This window comes from Panthera pardus, unplaced genomic scaffold (genome assembly GCF_024362965.1).
Source record: "Panthera pardus isolate Hobbes unplaced genomic scaffold, ASM2436296v1 HiC_scaffold_22, whole genome shotgun sequence".
Classification (NCBI taxonomy): domain Eukaryota; kingdom Metazoa; phylum Chordata; class Mammalia; order Carnivora; family Felidae; genus Panthera; species Panthera pardus.
The window spans coordinates 62,768,766-62,783,688 of NW_026526788.1; the positions used below are offsets into that span (position 1 = coordinate 62,768,766).

At 39.7% G+C, this 14,923-nt stretch overlaps 1 non-coding gene across 1 annotated transcript; it reads right to left on the reverse strand.

The window, feature by feature from the left end:
• Positions 1 to 227: 227 nt before the first annotated feature.
• Positions 228 to 394, reverse strand: LOC128772634 (U1 spliceosomal RNA). The gene has a single exon (XR_008416803.1). It is a non-coding gene; the product is annotated as a U1 spliceosomal RNA (small nuclear RNA).
• Positions 395 to 14,923: the final 14,529 nt, after the last annotated feature.

Below are 14,923 nucleotides of genomic sequence, written 5' to 3' on the forward strand. Positions count from 1 at the left end.
ATGGCCTGAGCCAAAATCAAGAATCAGACACTGAACCAACTGAGCCACTTAGGCATCCCATGTGATGTGTTTTCATAAAATCTTGTGTTCGATTTTGTTTTTGTTTTTCATCTTCTGAAACAAATTTGTTTCCTTCAAAAATGAGCCAAAAAGGGCTTAGGCTTAAAAAGAAAACCCACACCAAAGCAGAAAATGAAGCTCTCTTTCTCTGGCCAGAACAAAACATGAGAAAGCAGGAACTCAGTCCCACCTCCACCCTACCTCCAAATTATACAGTCGCGTTTCCCACATTTGGGGAAATCACAGGGCTCAGCACATTGGGAGTGCAGTGTATAAGACTTGCCCTGGGAAAACCACCTTTGTGATCATGGCATCTCCCCTGTCAGGTGAGTATATCCTGTGTGTGTGTGTGTGTGTGTGTGTGTGTGTGTGTGTGTGCTCACATGTGCTTTTTTTGGTAAATAGCACTTCTAACAATTCTAAATATAATCAGCTCTTTAAAGATTGTTGATGTGTCTCTTTCTAATTAAACTGTTAGCATCATGTATACAATCTTTGTATCTCTCTTGTTCATATCTCCATTCTGGTGCCTAGTTGAGAGCCAGACGCAAGGTAGAATCTTGGGGACTAGTAATTAAATTACTTATATCCAGTGTCTAACCAAGATGGATAGGCTGATGCCCGACCACTTGAGATTATTGTCTGGTAAAAGATGCCCTTTAATGTAGGCAAATCCTGGTTAGGTGTTAGAACAAGACTGGTTTCAGGTTTATTTCACTTCTTGCTCTCCTGGACCTTCTGATCTCACCTGTTTGGGTGTGAAAACCTTTTCTTCCCATTTTGTAGTGTCCTGTGCCCCAGTTCCCTGGATTACCACTCTTGAGCACAGGGCACATACATGTCTTTCTTCCCAGTCTTTGCTTCTAGATTCCTTCCCCCTGCCATTTGTGCAGACACTGAACCTCCTCATTTATTCAGTTGATAGTATCTTTACATCATTGTTTTGTAGAATTTTCCTATAAACTGTCTGCTATTATTTAAAGGTGGAAGAGAGGAGTTTGTCCAGTGAGGCAGATTGCAAAATAAGCTTTGCAGAAAAGTATGGTCTCTTAGGGGCGCCTGGGTGGCTCAGTGTGTTGAGTGCCCAATTCTTAATTTTGGCTCAGGTCATGATCCCAGGGTCATGAGATCAAGCCCTGTGTCGGGCTCCACACTGAGCACGGAGCCTACTTGGGACTGTCTCTCTCTCTCCCTCTGCCCCTTTCCCCTGCTTGTTCTTTCTCTCTAAAAAAGAAAATGGCCTTTTAAAGTAAAAAATATACTGGTTTATTTAAATAACCTTACCACATAAGCAGTGCTGAGCTTCCTGTCAGTTTCAGCTTCCTATGCTACACAGTTTGATGATCACAGAACAGGTGTGGAAAAGAGAGCCCCACGTACCCAGCCACTGGGTTCCAGGAGCATTCTGAGATGGTCTCTCACATATTTGTCATTGTCTACAGCCTAATAAGATTATGCTTCCTTTTCACCTTTCATTTTATCATTGTCCATAATAAAGGGATGCATTAATTTAATCCATAAATACAGATATGATGGTTTTATCCTGTGGCTGTGAATGGTGCTTTAAAATAAAGAACCAAAATGATAAACCGGTGTAGTAATTTACCATAATTACAGCAATGAAATACTACTTTGAGTCAGTCATGGCAGTAATACACAGCTCAGGAACTTCTAGCAAAATCCACTGAATGGAAGAGAGCAAAGGGAGGAAGAAATGAGATGTGAGGTCGCATAAGGTTTCTAGCCACGAATCCAGACAGTTGAGAAAATAAATGCAAGCTGGAAGGCTCAGGGAAAGATCTGCCCTGGGAGGAGGTGCCCTTGTTTTCTCTGGAAAAGCACGCCAAGTTTAGGAGACTTGCCACAGTTTAATTAAAGTCTGCAGCTGGTGTGAAAGCAAAGGAGAAAAAGAAATTAGGGCAGCACAAAAACTAATGAAAGTCTAGAATCTCATTTTAAAGTTTTCTCTCTATTATGAAAGAAATACGACTTGTCACATGTGCCCCCATTCACCGTGACAAAGCCCTCGGGGAAGGAACGTTCTGGACTATGAAGAGAAAAGACCTGTAGTTAGGTCTCTTTCGACATGATTGCCACTGCCTTTTTCAGGAAAAACTCATCAAAATCTTTTGTTTGTTTTTTGAAAACCAGATTGGTTAGGGAGAGCAGCACAAATTGAACAGCTTCAAGTATAACTATAGGAAAGTCCATTGAAACTTTAAACCAGCTTTGGCAATCAGAGTGGGATTCACATTCAGGCTGTATGGCTGTATTCATCAAGGTCTCCAGAGAAACCAAACCAAGAAGATAGTCTCTATTATAGGGACTGGTAAGTCCAAAATCCATGGAGTAAGCCAGGCAGGCTAGTAACTCAAATGGGTTTGTATGTTAGTCTTGAGCCTGAATTTCTTTGCCTTCATGAAAACTCAATATTTCTTATTAAGGCCTTCAACTGATTGGATGATACCCACCCACATTATGGAAAGTAATCTGCATTCCTGAAAGTCTACTGACTTAGATGTTAATTACATCTTAAAAATACCAAGGCGGCAACATCTAGTCTGATGTATTTTTTCAATGTTTATTTATTTTTGAGAGCGAGAGAAAGAGAGAGAGAGAGAGCAGGGGAGGGGCAAAGAGAGAGGGAGACACAGAATCTGAAGCAGGCTCCAGGCTCTGAGCTGTCAGCACAGAGTCCAATGTGGGGCTCGAACTCACAAACCATGAGATCATGACCTGGGACACAGTCAGATATTTAACTGACTGAGCCAACCAGCCACCCCTCTAGTCTTATTTATGTTTGGTGAAGCAAATGGGCACCATGGCCTTGCCAAGGTAACGCCTGAAATTGACTGTCAAAGCAGCTAATATTGAAAATATTATATTAGTTAATATTTATAGAACACGTTATATTTGTCAGGTACACTGAACTCATCTAATTCTCACAACAACCATATTATATAGATAATATTATTATTCTCAATTTATGGGTGAGAAAACTAAGATATAGGAAAGGTAAGTAACTTTCCAAGTTCACAGAGTAAGAGACAGAGCTAGAATTTGAACCCATATAGTCTAACTCCAGAATTTGGGTTCTTTAGCATCAAAATATGATGAATTTGGGCAAGTTAATTAATTTTCCTGAGCTTTTACTGTTTTATGGGAAAATATAATAGCAAATAATGTGTGGTTTGAGGGAACAATTAAATTAGAATATGCATATAAAGATCCTAGTAAAGTACCTAATAGATAGTAGGTACTCAATAACATGTAGCTTTTAGGGCATCTGTGTGGCTTAGTCGATTAAGCATCTGACTCTTGACTTTGGCTCAGGTCATGATCTCACGGTTCCTGAGTTCAAGCCCTGCATTGGGCTTATACTGATAGCATGGAGCCTATTTGGGATTCTCTTTCTCTCTCTGCCCCTCTACCATTGGTTTGCACTCTCTCTCTCAAAATAAATAAATAAAAACTTAAAAATAATAAAAATAAATAAAATGTATCCTTCTTCCCCTGACCTTAAAATTGCTTAAGTTTTAATCATGTCTTTTTTTAAATTTTTTTAACATTTATTCATTTTTAAGAGACAGAGAGAGACAGAGCATGAGTTGGGGAGGGCAGAGAGAGAGGGAGACACAGAATCTGAAGCAGGCTCCAGGCTCTGAGCCGTCAGCACAGAGCCTGACACGGGGCTCAAACTCACGAGCTGTGAGATCATGACCTGGGTCAAAGTCGGATGCTCAACCGACTAAGCCACCCAGGCGCCCCCATCATGTCTTATTTTTAGAGATCTCTTCACTCTAGAAAAGCTCACTAAAGCATTGAGGTCTTACTTTTATTGAAGAGAATTATTTTTATAATTTTTTGGATAATAATAGTCTCCCTTGATAATCTCTAAGATTCATTTAGGCTAGAATTTGTGTTATTCCATGCTGTCCTTCAGCACCAAGTTCAATCTTTGGCATACAGTAAGATCTTCAATGCATGAAATAAATCAGTAAATAGATTGAGAAATTATTGCCTTTTCTTGTCCATTGAGGTAAGAAACTGAAGCACAGAATGATCCAATGATGGGCTCAGGTGAATGCAATTTACAGATGGTGCATCCCTGTCTCCAGAATTCCATCGTTTCATTTATGTATTTGTTTTCTTTCTGAAAACAGTGTGGGATGTAAGCAGAGGCTTATGCAACCTTAAGGTTCATCATCTCCCTGCCCAGTTGTAGTCAGAGAAAGTTTAAATAAAATTCAAGTGTTGAGTGACAGTGACCTCCATGCCTGTGTGCCATAGATAGGTCCTGACGAGGATCTGAGAATTGCTGATGCCAACAGCCTTCATTTGGAGTGGACTTCTTCTGAACAGGCAGATAAATAGCTTTGAAGCTCAGTAATGAAAGGGTCAGTGATTCACGCAAAGCATGAATGTATCCACATTTAGATACATGTCATTTGCATTTCAACAAGAAAAGAGAAAAAAAAAAACCCTCACACCTTAATTCAAGTTCCACTTCTCTTGCCCTTTTACTTTTTCTAGAACTGAGGAGAAGTACCTCTATAATTTAAATCTAATGACAATTAAAGTGCAAAGCCATTACCTACTTTTATTGAATTGTCTTCTGTTTTATGGATTAATTGAAGAAATGACACATCACTACAGAGATGTGTGTGCTCATCCCATCCGGCCCAGCCTCCTCCAACCTGACATGTGCTGTCTATGCTGTAGGAAGCTGATCTCGGACTTGGAGACACAACACGCTGGGCTCAGACACTCACATACCGAGTAAGCTCAAGCGAGTGCCTGAACCTCTCTCTGTCTCACTTTCCTCACAAATAAAATGTGGGTGACAAGTTCCACCCTGACTCTATGGAGAAGTAAGATTTCAGTGGGGTGATTTATGTGAGAGTCATTTGAATAAGACAACAAATAAGACATATAAATAAAAATTAAGAAATTGTACAAACTATTATTATTACTCTGGATGTTTTGAAAGAAAAATACATTCTACTTGGTATTGAGTTTCCTTCACACTATAATTCCAAGTCTAGATTTCAAGTCCAAGTAAATAGATAAGCAACTCACAATCTTCCAGGCATTACCATCTCCTGGCCATTCTGACGTCTCTCTGAAAACCAAAGTTCCAATCAGTCACCCTTTGCCTCCTGATCTCCTAAAGATTCTTAGTTCCTATTATTTATACTTTTCCTTCCCATTTCCATGGCCAACACCTCAATTTAAAATTTCATTGTTTTCTAGGATGTCTCTCTGTTTCCTCTTTCTCCTAAACTGACTTTCATAACAGCTTCCCACTGCCTAGAGCAAATTCCAAATCCCTTAGATCTCTACAACTTGGAACTATCAAGACATTACTGCTTTATATTTCTAGTTTCCATAAAGAAACCCTCTGCTCTGAAAATTTGATTGTCTTACTATTCCCTCAAAGCTTCAATGTGGTTTATTAGACTACTTCACAAATTCCTTCCTTTCTCACCCTATAAACCATCACATTGGAGTTTTATTCATTTTATGTAAACTCCCCAGTCATTTCTCTCCCTCACCTAAAAACTTCTGAGACCACATTGTCCTTAGACCAATATCCTTAAGATTGATTTTTAAGGTCCTTCAAAATGAACTTAGCTTATATACCCCACCCCAACACTTTTTCCCCAAACAAGCTATTCATATTAAACTTGAACAGCCCCTTGCTTCCTGACCATTCTTTTCCTGGCTCAATTTCTCTTCCTGCCCCTTCTCTGTTTATCTAAATCCCAGCAGTCTTTATGAAAACAGCTCATGTAAAATCTCCCCTCAAAGCTTTCTCTGTTGCTGCATATTTTCCTTCACTGACCTCCAAGAATATGGAGGAGGCAGTATGATGTAGGAGAGGCAATAAGGCCTTCTAGAAATAGAATTTCATTTGGAGTCGCACAGACCTGAGCTTGCAATCCCAGTTTGGCATTTAATATCGGTAAGTCCTTGGGAAAAATCACGTAACTCCTTGAGCTTCCTATTCCTTATCTGTAAAATAGGAATATTAATTATAACCTTACACAGATTGTAGTGGTTGAATGAGGCAATTTATATAAAACATCTGCTACATAATAGTCATTCAATAAGTGGTAGCTACTATCATTATGAGTACTGCCTCTGTTGCTCAATTGGCATCTACCATATGCCACTTTGTGTTATTATTGAACTACTTTATGGGTTTATAGTTGTCTCCTATAAAAGTGGTTTTCATGGATGTGCTGAGTATTACACTTATTTTGAATGTCCCAGAGTGGTAAGCACAGTGATGGTATCTTGCCATTTGTTAAAAATCTAAGAAGCTCATCCCTTGAAAAATTCATTTCAATAGTATGCCTTGTTACTTTAAGTACATACTGTTAACTGTATATTACCAATACTAATAAAGCGTTGCTAAGTAGAAATCCTTCTGGATTAGTTTGGCATGTTCTTTGAGAATCACTTTACAGTTCTATCCTGTTGCCTCGATGCCATTATTTGAAACTTAGGAAGAGACTAGGGCCATCTCCTTGGGTGATAATAGATTTTGGGTCTCCTCCCCCCAACTGCACTGAAACAGAGTATTTCATAATTTATGTATATGATGAACACATTGGGTGGTTCGTTATCATTCTGAAGGATGAGCGTCTTTGACACGAGGTAAGGTGAGCAGCTTTGAGCCATGTTTTTTAGCTCTCTGAACCTGAAACTTATTTTTCGAATACAAATTATCATCGTTCTACATAGAGCCTGTGAAAAAAAGAAAAAAGAACAAACCTCTCAGCTCATTGTCTGGTATGCAGTAGTTACTTAAAAGCCATAACCATAAATAATTATTCTGTTTGTAATTATAAATAATATTTGTCAGATGAATAGCTATAGCTTATTTGAAATGCAGGGTCTCAGGCTCTAGGACTTAACAACTGAATCCAAATCTACATTTTGACAAAGAAGCCTAGATGATTGGAAGGCACCTTAAAGTTTGGGAAGCACTGGTCTAGATCATATTCTGAATAAGTAGGACTAGGAAGGGACCCAGGACGATGCATTTCTGACAAACTTCCAGATAGCACCTGTGCTGCTAACCTAACCCATAGTTAGCACTATGAATAGCCAGTGTGGATCCCTGGCCCCAAACTTGGCTGTACGTTGGAATCAACTTGGCAGGGGGTTTCAGAAAATATGGGTGGCTGCTTTCCACTCTCAGATATTTCATTGGAATGGGCTGCAGCCTCAGCATCAGAACTTCTAAAATTAGCTTATTCTAACATGCGGAAAAGTTTGAGAACCACAGCTATGTATTAACTTGGGATTTTTTTTTCACACATAAATCAAAATTAGCGTTTCTATCAAGAGATTATTACGTAGATCATGATTCAAAAAAAAATCCAGCATTGAGATTTTACTAGAGCTATATTGACGGATAAAAAGGTAAACACACACATGTACACAAACACAGACATACAGATCCGTTTAAATCCTTTTAACTCCTGACTTGGTCTTGCGTAACAATAACAAAACAAAGTTGAAAGCCTGTGAAATACACAGTTCCAAGAGAGAGTTAAGGCAAAGACGGAAGCTGAAATCATTTGGAAAGAAGCTTCACTGAGCACTTGAAACATTAGGGAGTCTGCACACTGTGCTTCTGCATCGCCAGATTTGCACTTGTCAATACATCAGAATTAAGGTTGAGCCAGATAAACTGTTAGCAATGTCAAATGTGATTGTTGCAATATGTTCTAAATCATGGCTGCCAGGGGTGGATCTTGCTGACTTTTGCATCTTCCTTCCCAAATCTCAACAGAATGATAGATCGATGTGTTTTTTTTCAAAGTATAAACAAGAAATATACTTAGAAACAAGTGATACTTGAGTGGGTGGGCTCGTGTGAAAATATTCCACCTGCTGGTAAGACTTGGGAAAAATCTCATTGGGAGTTCCCTCATTAAAAATGATTGTAGGATGTCATCAGGGTGGGAGTTTTTTCCAGTTTTAGGCAGAAGCAATATTTTTTCAATAAAAAAGTATTAAATGATACATCATTTCTCTAAAAATTTCAGTATTTGACCATACTCCAGATATGCCCTTAATGTGAAGGAAATCCCGAACCTAAAATCAGTTTCGTGGTTGTGTTCCTTCACACTAACTAAAAATACACCAGAAGGAAACTTTGAACATGCCTAGCTTTCACTTTGTAGAAATGATACTCCGTTCAGCAGGAGGAAAACAACAACAACAAAAAAAGACAAAATAAGTTGTAACCCCTTTGTTCAAAAACATTTTCGAATGGCTACTATGTGCTAGACGGTTTTAAAAGACCTTAAAATAATCCTCTCCTCGACAATTTAATCTTCAATTCCTTCGCGCAAAACAGTTTTGTTGGTGGAAAAAGATGACACGAGTAATGATGAATAGTTGGTGAGAACTAAGATGTGGTGGGTGGTTTGCTTGGCCCTTTATGTATAACCTTGTCTCCTCGTGTTCATAGCAACCCAGTGTGGGTAGAACTGTATTATCCGAGTGTCAGGATGTGGCAACTGAGACCCAACATCTTACCTGACTAAAGAAACAGTGAGCAGTGTGACGGGCATTTGAAATCTGGATATCTGAATCCAAACCCCACCTCTTAGTCATGATGGAGGAAGCAAGTGTACCTGAAATGTGCGGGGTGTGTTGTGTGAACTGAAGAACTCCTCATCGAAGGCACACTATGCCTATTGTAGGAGAAAAGTGGTTATTTTCTTCAGTGTTTTCATTTATTTTGTTTTGAAAGAGAGAGAGTGGGGGAGGGGCAGAGGAAGAAGGAGAGAGAAGCTGGGAAGCAGGAAGCAGACTCCAACTCTGGCTCTATCTCACCAACTGTGGGGTCATGACCTGAGCCAAAATCAAGAGTCAGGCACTTAAACAGCTGAGCCACCCAGGTGCCCCGAGGAAAGTGATTCTTGTTCCCATGAAGAATCGTCTCTGCTCAGTCCAGGAAGCTTCCATGGACAAAAGAACTCCATCATATCAGTGCCCTGCAGCCAAAGCTCACCCTGAACACCCTTGGAGTTGAGGAGTCTTATTTATTTCTCATTGCAACAAGGGAGGTCATATGCCACGGGGACTAGGAAATATCTCAGTAAGACACTGCTAAAAAGAACTTTGTACGAGATTTGGACTTTGGTTGGGTGATTTTTTTTTTTTTTTAAAGTTTAAGGAAGCAAGAATTTACTCTGAGTAGGATGTTTTTAGGAAGGGGAGACAATCCCTTGATCTGGTAACTCAGTTGCATTTTTGCCGGAAGCAACCTAGAGCTAGGATAAAGCTGTAGTCAGTACGGAAGCATCTGTCACTCACACAGGCCAGGAGGGGGATATTTGGCATTTAGTGGGTTGCACTTGACCTTGTCTTGTCTGTGCTTATGCAAGGTTATGAAGTGACCCTGTTTTGTCTCACTCTATCTTGGTGTCAACAGTGGCTTTGTCTGGTGTTGGTGTTTTGTAAGATTGTTTATGTCCAGAACAGTAAAGGCCTTGTGGTGTTCAACAGACCAGCTTCTAAAAACACTGAGGCCCAGCTGTGTCAGAACAGTTCCTAGATGTCAGGGCTAGTTTTGCTGTTACTGTTTTTAATAGTCTATTGAGAACAATAAGACTCCCAGTCCTGGTGTCTGGAATTTTCGGGGAAGAGAGCTGAAATCGAACACATCGTGTGTCTAATTGTGTGCCTGAGGGTGAATGTAAAAGCATCAGAGGGCCTGTGTGTGTTTGTGCGCGCGCGTGTGTGTAACACACTTGTGTGTATAACTAACACAGAGAATGAGGGAGAGCCAGATAGATATACTGATAGGTAGAGAGAGAGAGAGAGAGAGAGATGATAGATAGATAATGTTAAGCTCCAAAGATGGGGACAAAGGACCTATTGTTTCAAGAAAGATTGAGAGTTCTGAGTTACAGTGGCTCAGGAATGCTTCTTAGGTCAAATGGACAAGATGAAACCTTAAAGTAGGAAGGAATTTGGGGAAAAATAATAACAGATTTACCACTTGAATTCTTTTTTCATGTGTTTGATTCTTCAAACAGCACTGCCTCCATCCTCACAGCAAGGGACTGATTTATTCCTTTCTCTCACCAACCATTCATCAAGAAGTCAACAAGTTCTGTAGAATCGACCTCCCTTATAACTCTTAAGGATTTAATTACAAAACAATTCAAACACGCAAAAATGCACAGGAATAGTGTGACCAACAGACATGTCTCTTTTTTTCCAGTCCCCCATGTAAATATCTTAACCTTCAGGACATGAAGGTGTCTACTGTTTTTCCCCCTTTTAAAAAAAGTGTTCTTCCCCCAGAAATTATTTATGAAAGAACATGAAAATTAAGAATCAAGCAGTACAAAAAAAAAAAAAAAAAAAAAAGAAGAAGAAAAAGGAGAGAAAAGAATCAATCAGTACTATAAAGCTTCCACCAGTTTCTCTTTGCCTTCCCGACTTCACTTTATTCCTGAATACCTTGGTCCTCAGAGTCAGTTACTATCTATCTATCTATCTATCTATCTATATTGATATATATTGGTTTGACCTCTTCCATATTTCTAAGTAATCTGATACTATTAGCAATTGTTGATTTGTGCTGTTGAGCATCAGACCTTTATTTCATAGTGTGAGAAATGAGGATTTAGCCCTTAGCTCTAGCTGAGTCCTCTCCATACACCCTTCTTGTCCTGCCATTAGCACAATACAATTGTAATCCACTTTTGGTTAAACACATATTACATGTTACATTATATGACTACATAGGTATTATTCACTAGTAGGGTACTATGACTACCTTTTCCTTTCTGGTACCACTTTTTATATTGGAGTTAATGATCGCCTTTATAAACAAATGTGCTTAATTTTCAATATAAAATCATTTTCCCCAAACTCTACATAAGAAGTGGAAAATTCTTTGGAGTACCTTCTTCCACAGAATGAGCTAATATTTATGCAGTTTTTTTTCCTCTGAAACAGTCCTCCTCCCCGGGCCCTCCACCCTCCCCTACCACTCTAGCCTAAACTAGAATGTTGTCTTCTAAACTCTGTATCTAGCCTCTTGAGACTTTTTTTTTTTTCCACTCATTTTGTGGTCGATCTGATGTTTCCTGGATGAAATGGTCTGTTTTGTCTTTCTTGGTTTACTCCGTCATTTTGGAGAGGTAAAACTTTAAGTGGATTCCTCAGAATGATACACGAGAGGGAATCTGGAGGCCTTGCATTTCTGAAAATGTATTCTTGAAATCTCATCTCCTGGCCTGCTCCTTTTATACATGTATAGCTTATTTTTATTTATTTTATTATATTTTAATGAGGTTTCATGAGGGTACAAAGATTAATTCATATGTGACATTGGCAATGTATGTTTGGAAATCTTTAAAATTTTCTTCTAAATTGTCAGATTTGGGGCACCTGGGTGGCTCAGTCGGTTAAGTATCCGATTTTGGCTCAGGTTGTGATCTCACAGTTTGTAGATTTCATCCCCATGTCAGGATCTGTGCTGACAGCTCAGAGCCTGGAGCCTACTTTGGATTCTGTGTCTCCCTCTCTCTCTGCCCCTTCCCCTCTCGCTCTCTGTCTCTCTCTCAGAAATGAACATTAAAAAAAAATTAAAAACAAATACATAAATTGTCAGATTGTGCACCATTCTTAGAGGAGATGTTAATTATATCCTGTGTAACAGGATACATTTTCAGTCAGTAGGAAGAGTGCTGTAGCCACTACCAATAAAATTAAAGTGATCACAGTACATACAATTTCACTACTAGTAAACTGAATTTTTTCACCTTCTAAGATTTTCTAATAATGGTAGTAAATGCCTCAAATCCTCTGTGGAATATGTAGTAGGGTATATAGAAATGAATGAATAAATGAACAATAAATGAATGCCTGTTGTTTATTAACATAGTAGAGCAACGACAACAAAAAATTCCCATCAGATACAGTGTGGTCTTTAGACAGCTGTTTGAGCAATAAAACGTTTTGACTTTAAGGGCTTTGTGGAGGCTGCATCACCAGAATGTCAGGTTAGCTTTGAAAGCTGACCAGTGTAAACGATCCACTGATGTTTTTCACATTGAATACAATGAAATTATCATACGATTATTTACAAGTGTGCGGTGAGGCTTCTGATGTCAGGGCGCTGCCACGTTTTGACGGTAAGGTGCAGGAAAGGGAGGAACAGCATGAAAAACCCCCATCCCCTCAGCAAATATCCATCTTGCTGTAATCTGCTGCAGTACCTCTGGACTTCTCCAGTATTGATGGCCCTCTTTATACAAGGGAATTCTGAAAGCTGTCTCATTAATGCACTGAATGGATAGTGGTGTTTAGCCAATGCCATTGCCAGGTCTCCCTCACCAAAGTGGAAAGATCCATCACGGAAGTCCATTTCCCTCCTCGACATTTCTCACTGCAGAATGTTTCTCCTGGAAGTCAAAGCTACCCTTCCACATCTCTTTACCATGGCTCTTTCCCTCTGTCACAGAGGAGGTGTGCCTTCCTCCCCCCGTCTCTCTCTCTGAATTAACACCCTCTGGCCTGTGTGTGTGATGTGTCTGACGATCATTGATGCCTTGCTAGGCGTTGGCTCATGGGGTGAGCAATGTACAACATGAGCTTTCCTGACAGATTAGAAGGTGCTTTGTGACCAGGGGGAAATCAAATCAAGTGCTTGTCATAGGGAATTCCAAGCTAGGTGGGAAGGCAGAACGGGCATGGGAGAAAAAGAAGAGCTGGAAGAAGGACAAAATTCAGTCTGATAAATGAAATGCAAACACCTGAAAGGCAGCATCAGTTGATGAAAACAGTACAAACACTGCTCCAAGCTCTAAAGGATCTTCTCTGCTTCGTGGCAAACCGATTTTCAACAAGAGCGCTGAGCAAATTTAAAAGATACAAAATAGGAAAACGGTTGATAAAGCTGTGAGATCACCAATCAAAGGAAGTTGATGTATCCATTTAAATGTTGGCTGTGGGGCGCCTGGGTGGCTCAGTGGGTTAAGCGTCCGATTTGGGTTCAGGTCATGATCTCACGGTTCATGAGTTGGGGCCCTGCGAGGGGCTCTGTGCTGACAGCTCGGAGCCTGGAGCCTGCTTCAGATTCTGTGTCTCCCTCTCTCTCTGCCCCTCCTCTGCTCATGCTCTGTCTCAAAACTAAATAAAACACTAAAAAAAAATAAAACGTTGGCTGTGAAAAAATTGTGATAGTATGAAAAATGCTTATTAGCACATGATGAGCGGGAGAAGGATGCAAAAGTTAAAAAGCAGAATGATTACAGCTGGGTCAGACTTGTGCCTAGAGGAAAGGATGACTATCTACCAGTATGTTAAATCTCTAGGCCCCTGGGTGGCTCAGTCGGTTAAGCGTCTGACTTTGGCTCAAGTCATGACCTTGCGGTTCTTGGGTTCGAACCCTGCATTGGGCTCTGTGCTGAAGGCTCAGATCCTGGAGCCTGCTTCTGATTCTGTGTCTCCCTCTCTCTCTGCCCCTCCCCCACTTGTGTTCTGTCTCTCTCCCCAAAATAAATAAACATTAAAATAAATAAATAATCTAGTGCAGCTAAGTGGTAGAACTTCATATATATTTCCTCTTTATGATTTTCCATATTTTCCGCATTTTTAAAATTATTTTTTTAAAAGATAGAGCACATATGAGTGGGAGAGAGGGGCATAGGGAGAGAGAGAGATTCTTAAGCTGGCTCCATGTTCAGTGGGAAGCCTGACATGGGGCTCGATCCCATGGCTCTGGGATCATGACCTGAGCTGAAATCAAGAGTCAGATGCTCAACCAACTAAGCTACCCAGGCGCTCCTACATTTTCTTTAAAATACAAGCTACCTCCCAAAACAAAACAAAGCAAAACCCCCAAAACCAAAAACCATGTTTACTTTTCAGAAGGAAGAAGTCTATGGGGCACTGACAGTTCAGAGCCTCTTTGGGATTCTCTCTCTCTTTCTCTCTCTCTCTGCCCCTCCTGTTCACTCTCTAAAAATAAATAAACTTAAAAGAAGAAGAAGAAGAGGAAGAAGAAGAAGAAGGAGGAGGAGGAGGAGGAGGAGGAAGAGGGAGGAGCGGGAGGAGGAAGTGTAAGCAAGCTTCAGGCCCTGGAGGAAAATATTCAAACAGAAGCACGAGGGAATACAACGGGGTGTATTGGCTCTGGGCCTTCGGTGTAAAGGAAATGGAACCAGAGAAAAAGCTAAGATTAAAGAGAAAGACAAAGACATGGTAGAAGTTTGTAGGAAAAAAGTCAGAAAAGCTAGTGGAGGAAGACACACTTTGTAAAAACATTTTAAAAGTTGAGGAGAAAAAAACCTCTTTAAATGTCATGAATATATAGTCGTTTTAAAAGATCATTTTCCCTTAATTATTGCTTGTTTTTTAAAAGGTCGTAAGTGTTCCAGAAACATGGAAGATCCATGAAACATAGTAAGAAGGGTCTAGGAACCAATTTGGACTAGGAAAGTGTATGGATAATATATCTGTTTCTTAAGTAAGAATTAATTAAACTATGATACATGAACCTGTTAGTAGTATGCACCCATAAAAATGATGAATATGAAAATTATAGAAGCATGAAAAATGCCTACAAAAGATGTAAATATAAAAATGCCACACAACTTTATGTAAACACTGATTACAATGATGTGAAATTTTATGTGTGTATAGAGAGATGTAAATAGTTATGCTAAGGGGGATGATTCCTTATAAATATTTTTTTGTGCAACTGTTAAATATTTAACACGGTTTTAGTTTGTATGAAAGATTACTGATCTAGGCTAGATGCATGCAAACACCGTGGCTTAAATTAATTGCAAACTAGACCAGCAAGGAATCCAAA